This window comes from Porites lutea, chromosome 7 (assembly GCF_958299795.1).
Source record: "Porites lutea chromosome 7, jaPorLute2.1, whole genome shotgun sequence".
NCBI lineage: Eukaryota > Metazoa > Cnidaria > Anthozoa > Scleractinia > Poritidae > Porites > Porites lutea.
In genome coordinates, this window is record NC_133207.1 from 24,101,818 (window position 1) to 24,108,559 (window position 6,742).

Consider the following 6,742-nt stretch of genomic DNA (forward strand, 5'->3'; position numbering starts at 1 on the left):
GGCTTCCAAAACCGTGATATTACGTCATATTTTGTATGTCACGACTGGGCATATTTCTGGGCATGATGGCGGGCTTTTTTGGACCCTATAGCATCCCAAACACCGGCAGCGTGTATATGGTGAACGAATGGTGAACGAGGCTATTCTCTAGCAACCTCGTCCCCAGGGCTTTTCCTTTTCCCTTAAAAAATGGGTGGAGCGGGAAAAGGCCCTGGCATCGGCTGGTCACGTGCACAGCCTAAATATTCCTGAGAAGCTAATTTATATGCAACCGGCTGGTTTTGCGCTGACAGAAGTCGAACGGAGCAACAATGGAAAATAATAATATTGCGAACTGTATGTCCATATTTCCGCGTCTGTGCGATTCATGCAAAAGCTTAAGATCAAATGCTACAAGTTTATGAAAGGGCGTACCGGCTCTACGTTGTCACGTACAAAATATGTCAAATGCTTCAGAGTTGAGAAAAGCTGTTATCGAGTAGTACTTCGACTGAAATTCATCGTGACTGTGGAATTACTGTACGATCATCAAATGGAAAGTGATTTTGTCTAATGTCAAACAAACAAACTTTTCCCGCCCCATCCATTTTATTTTTTTCGGTCTCCAAAAAATATTTTTTCTGGCCCTTCCGGCCTCAGTTTGGTCTAAAAATAAGAGAGGGGGGGCGGACCCCCCGAGCCCCTTCCCTGGATCTGCCACTGTAATCGGAGCTTAGGAGAGTGCGTTCGATATGTCTGATAGGCGTACTGGTAGCAGTTGAGAGAGAAGGGTGGATGATTCTTGCGATAGATAAATTATGATCATGCTTATTTTGAACTGAAGGACTCGCAGATATAGATTTTTATTTTCTTCGACTCGACTTTTCCAATGGCCAAACGGAAATGTCTCACTCATTTTGGAATCTTCACATCTGCTCGTTATCTCACGCTGTTACATTTAAAACCTTTTACTGTCACTTCATTAGCACTCGCCTTATTGCAGATGGAAGGTAGCGTCTAAATAATAGTAATAACAATAATAATAATTAGACAGTATTTTTTAAAAATAATAACGATAATAATTTGATTGCTAACACCGCTAACTACTAAAATTCTTATGATCAAGGATCATTACCTAAAGTTTAATGGATCCCCCAGTCAGATTGTGATTGCCATTTAAATGAAGTCTTTCAGCAACTGTTAGGCTATCCAAACAGTTAATAAAACTAAAGTCAGTACGAAACTGTCAAGTCAATGCAAATAGTTGATGAAGAGATCCGTCTTAAGAAAAAGCATGTATGAGTATAAAAGTTGCCGACGAAAGGCGCCGACACCTTTCCGTGTATGCATCGGGCCCTTCTTCCAGTGATCCGCAAAAATAAGTTCTCGTAAAAGTTTACTCCAGAGTAAACATTTTCCAACTTAAATTCGCTGTACAAAAAACAGTACTAAGAGATCATGGGTGTTCAATTACAACGTGCGTCTTTCATTCAGAAACAAAACGGTATGCAATCAATTTCTTATGGTTTAATCATAACTGGGGTACGCATACCGTACCGTAGTATTGTTTGAAAATATGTATTTCTATTACACCTACTTAAGAAAAACGAAAATAGTATCAATGCTGTGTACTACTTGGCACTTCCCAAAAATCGGAAAAATTACTTTCCAGCAAGAAAAAACAATCTGTCCTTTTGTGACGATAGGTTTTGCCCTCCCAGCAACAAATCGGGAAATTAAGCGTAAAGAGAACTCGAGCGACTTCGGCGTAAGGACAACCAGGGGGAAAACTAACTCGCAACTCGCTTGGCAAGCGGGAAAGGAACTCGTCACTATTCCAAGGTACCGGATCTGCTACAACTGGAAACAGTACAGGACTCAAGCTTGGACTTCAACAGTTTAATCTTCGGCTCGTTAACGTAACTTGTACAATCAATTAAATCGGCAATGTAAAATCGAAAAACAGGAATAATCAGTACTCTATTTATACCAACCGATCAACCCACTACAACATCACAAAACAAAAGGAAAGAAGGCTGAATAATATCAGCTGAACAGCGAAAACAAATCTGGATAAATTCAGTTTAAATCTTCATATGTTAAACTAAATAGCTCAAAATTAAATGTCAGTCAAGCAACTGAATTTAGGAAGTTTACAAAGAAAGCTGTGTAAAATAATTCGAGTTTGCTTTGCTCAGGATCCCTCAAAATGTCAAAACTAAAAACTACGAACGGTTGGTATTTGAACAGACGAAAGGTCTAGTTATTCAGTGACTAAGCTGTATATCTATTTCTAGAAAATTCAATTTTGGAGGTACATATAATATGCCTACAGAAATTTCCCAAGGCACACCCTTCCAGTAATTATATACATGAGTAAACAATCGCGGTTACAATGTTTGCACAGAGAATAAAGATTCCTGTTGGCACAGACTAGAACAAAAACTTATTCAAAACAGTTGAAATCCTATTTTATAATTTTGTAGTCCACGTGCCATGAAATAAATTGAAAACCCAATGAAATCTACATTTTCCCCCTAACACTTTAATCGCAAAAATTAGTTCCCGCAAAACACAAAACATCTCCAAGGCGCAAAAATAAACTCCCGCAAAAATTTCATGCCAGTCATGGTGTTCGAGTGTGTATAGAAGAATGCCTGAGCGCCGATGCCGTCTTAAAAATATGACCGAGTGCATAGCGGGAGGAAATAATTTTTAAAAAACCCAAGCAGCGAAGGCACTTTTCCATTGTTTCTTAAGACTTGTCCTATATACACTTATTTAAATAACTAAGTCATAATTGACACTACAGCTGCTCCCGCTCTGTATATTGTCGGTCAATAGTATTCTTGCTCGTTGTGTAGCTCTTTGAAATATAAATACCGAGTCATAATGAAGATTTTCACACATATTCCATACAATCAGTGAGAGATAAATACAGGAAACGCAAGGTTCCATGCAGTTTCAGTTCGATTTACACAGCTTTGATCAAAATATTCGCAGTTTCGAGAAGAGTTTATTCTAAATCATAAGAAAAGACTTAATTAGATGGTGAATTTTTAGCTATTTCTCTTTCAGTTTTTACATTCAGTTTATTTTATTTGCCGGAAAGTAAGCCTTAGGAATTAAAAGGAAGCGTCCGTTTCATCATTTCACGCGCGCGCATTCTAGTCTTATTTTAAACTTTACAGCGGAAGGACATCTGTGAGCAGGGAATAAATCAGCACAGAATTTGATTGCGGGCGAATATCTGTAATCGTCCGTCGTTCTGCTAGTGATAAGCTAGCCGTTGTTCACTCAGTCTTGCTTGTTTGGGGCTGAGTCTTATTCCGGTCAAAGAGAGAGAAAGAGTGTCTGGTAAGGTTTCCAATCAAAGATTTGTGAACTCATGCCTGGCAAACTCTCCAAGTGTTTATATAGAACACAGTTATACGCACCTTATAACTTCATCTGCGCTTAACGAGTGTCCTATGGTCCATAACTTTCAAAACAACTGCTCCACAGAATGCCACTGATAACACGTAACGCAAAAGAGTATCCAAGTATGACTGCACAATAAATGTCACAAAATCTACCCAGCGGTCCCTGCGGGATTTTCTGTCTTTACGTCATCCTAAACCATTTCGTACTTGCGGGCGCAAACAACAGAAACGTCATCATTACCTACCGATTCCTCCGGCTTTGTTCAAATTATTGTTATTCAAATTTAAACATTATACTAAATAATTAATAGTTTAAGATTCACCCTTTCCCACCACCCGAGCGGCCGAGCCTGTTCACTGGTTATTTAAAATAGATGGAGACTGTATATGGACTATGCTGTAATATATTAGTTTATTCACTGACACTAGTAGTGTCAGTAGAGACTGTAGTACAGGGTGTTGTAGACTGTATAGACTCTATGCCGTAATATATTTAGCGTGCGCAGATCTCAGTCTCTTATTTTCAACGGTCGCCTGTAGCGCGACATGGGCGCGTCCCGCAGAAAGGTCACGCGTCACCTATGGTAAGTCAATTACTTTACACTCTTTCCTCGTAACATACACAAAAATTCAAGGGCCTCGATTCCAGAGAAATTACATCATTGCCAGAGATAAAAAATTGATTTACATAACACGTTATTTCAATCATCGCCGAAAATCAACCGTACGCTCCTCACAAGACCCATTTGCATACAATGAAAGTTTACAACACCCGACCATCGCAGTTTTGCTAATGAAGATTCCTTTTTTTTCTACTACTTAGTAGTGTTCACATACGACGGAAAACGCGTTGCAGATTATGAGTCTGGCAGCTTACGCAAGCGAAACTAAATAGCGTTAATTTCTTTCATTCAAAAATTTAACAGTCCTTTCCGTATAATTATTTCCGTCACTTCACAATGCTGTTGTTTTCCTTCATCTTAAGGTTTGCTATACACCTAAGTAAAGCACAACCTCGTTCCCAGGGCTTTTCCCTTAACACTATTGATATTTTACCCACAATTCAGTCTTGAAATTCAACTGGTCAAGAGAGAATTGTTTTAGATACCTCGATAAACTCGAGTTTATTACTAACATAATAAAGGAAGGTCAAGCTTTTATGTTAAGATCAGAAGCCTCTCTGAAAAGGATTTCCATTACAGTATCTTGAACATTAAGTTAAAATCTGCTACCTTCGCCTTTTAATTTCTTCATCTCTTTAGGCCCAAGATTGTCTTGAATTCTGGATTCCACACCGTGGATTCCGGATTTCAAGAACTGGATTCCGGATTCTTTGTCTGTGGAATTTGGCCGTTTCTATTTCAATCGTTAAATGCGATCCTGGATTACTTATTAATAGGCTGTATTCCGGAGTCCAAAGCCCAGTCTTCCTGATCCACAACTCAAATTTTCCGACTTCCGGATTCCCAAGCCGGCAGAAATTTCTCGGATTCGGGAATCCAGCTTCTTTAATATGGAGCGATCTCTTTCACCACTCTAAGAGGTGATATACATGAGTACCGTGCAACGACAGCGGCGCTTTTAGTAATCGATCTGATATCGGTACAACAAGTTAAGGCAGTAAGCAGTTTACCAACCCTTTTAAAGATCCTAAACGTTTAGTGCACTTTGCCTATAGATAATCCTAGTTACAGGTCTCTTCTTTTTGGGAAAAAATGCATACGCCGTTAATAAATCAATACGCTAAATTCCCTTGTTTATACTACCAAATGAGAAATTTCTGCAATTTGATTGGCTTAGAGCAGTGATATTCTTCAGCTTAATTTGAAATGCCTACATGTGAAAATTATAAAACTTTTGCGAGTAGCAGTATGAAAACATGCATAATAGCATGATTTGTACGTGTTATTTGGCATAAATACCACTCGTGATATTTCAAAATTGTCTCAAATTTCACTCGCCTAACGGCTAGTTAAATTACGTATAACGTGGTATTTATACCAAACATCACTAAAAATCATGCTATTACCTATACTAATTGAGTCCTTTTGCTTCGTTTTCTGGAATTTTCCTTTCCTTTCGCTTTCTCCAGCGATTTTGGCGTAATCGAAAAAGCTATTTGTTGAGCATGCGCTTGCTGCACGTTGCTCGGATACAGTTTCTAACCCAGGCCTAATAACCTTGAAACAATACCCATTAACTGCACTGAAGCACACGTACCAACTCCGCGGTAAATAACCTTGTACTTGTTACAACGGCCTAACTTATGACCATCGATTTATTGATGAAAGGATGCTTGGTCTAGAAAAACCTGTTTTGCGAGAGAAAACAAGCTGACCGCAAAGCTCGTTCGTTACTATGGAAAAGGGGTCTCCTGGTGTAAGCAATAAAATCGAGCCTCAATAGCTTATGATGTACTAGTCCCGAGAAGTTGAGGCTGCGGCGACTTTAAAGACTTGATGCGATTCATACAAAGCCTCTTTTTCTCTTCCTCGATTAAGAAGAAGACAAAACAAGGTTCTAGCTGATGCTCGCAGGCCGTGCTCGGCCCCTAGAAGGCTCCTTAAAAAAATGTGTTTTGGTTTTTGACAGCCTACCAACACATATATCTTCAAATGCCGTATAACAACACCACGACTTAGATTATAAACGCGATTTTGTTTTAAGTGGCAGTGAATAACCGAAAAGTTTTTGCTACATAAAAGGAAACAACAGTCGCTGTAACTTTGAGACCGAACTGAAAGTAACTTCTGTTCGTGTGATGGTTTCTTTGTACAGTGAGTTATGTTAATTCGTCTTCGATAAAATACTAGAGGTTTCTAATGGTGGGCTCCTAGATGAAGATGAAGTGCTTTGGGCAGATGGTCTAGTTGTATGATAAAGTATCAAATTTCTTGGTCACCCAAGAAACCGCTAAGTATTCGGTAATGCCGCTGAGCTGTGAGCGAACCGTGAATAACAGTAGGCCTTTGCCGATTGTGCTCGTAAAATGCTGGAAAGTTGCTCACTGGAATGCCAAAAAGTTGCTACCTAAATTTCAAAAGTTGCGACCTAAATTTCTTGATGTTTTTATCTAAACGTTAATTAAAAGCTTTGTTTTTCGTTCTTCACAATAATTACAAACATCGGTCAAGAAAAAAAAAGATTAAAAAAACATTAAAAAACTAAAATTGAGTTTTTCTATGAAATCATGGACTTTTTCGTGCTTGATATGTGCTCTAAACCTATATTTTGCTCAAAAGTTGCTCAGAAAGGCAAAATTTGCTCGAGGTTGCCATTATTTCTAGAACCGCCAAAATTTGCTCAAAAGTTGACGGGCGCAATCGAGAATGGCCTAAATA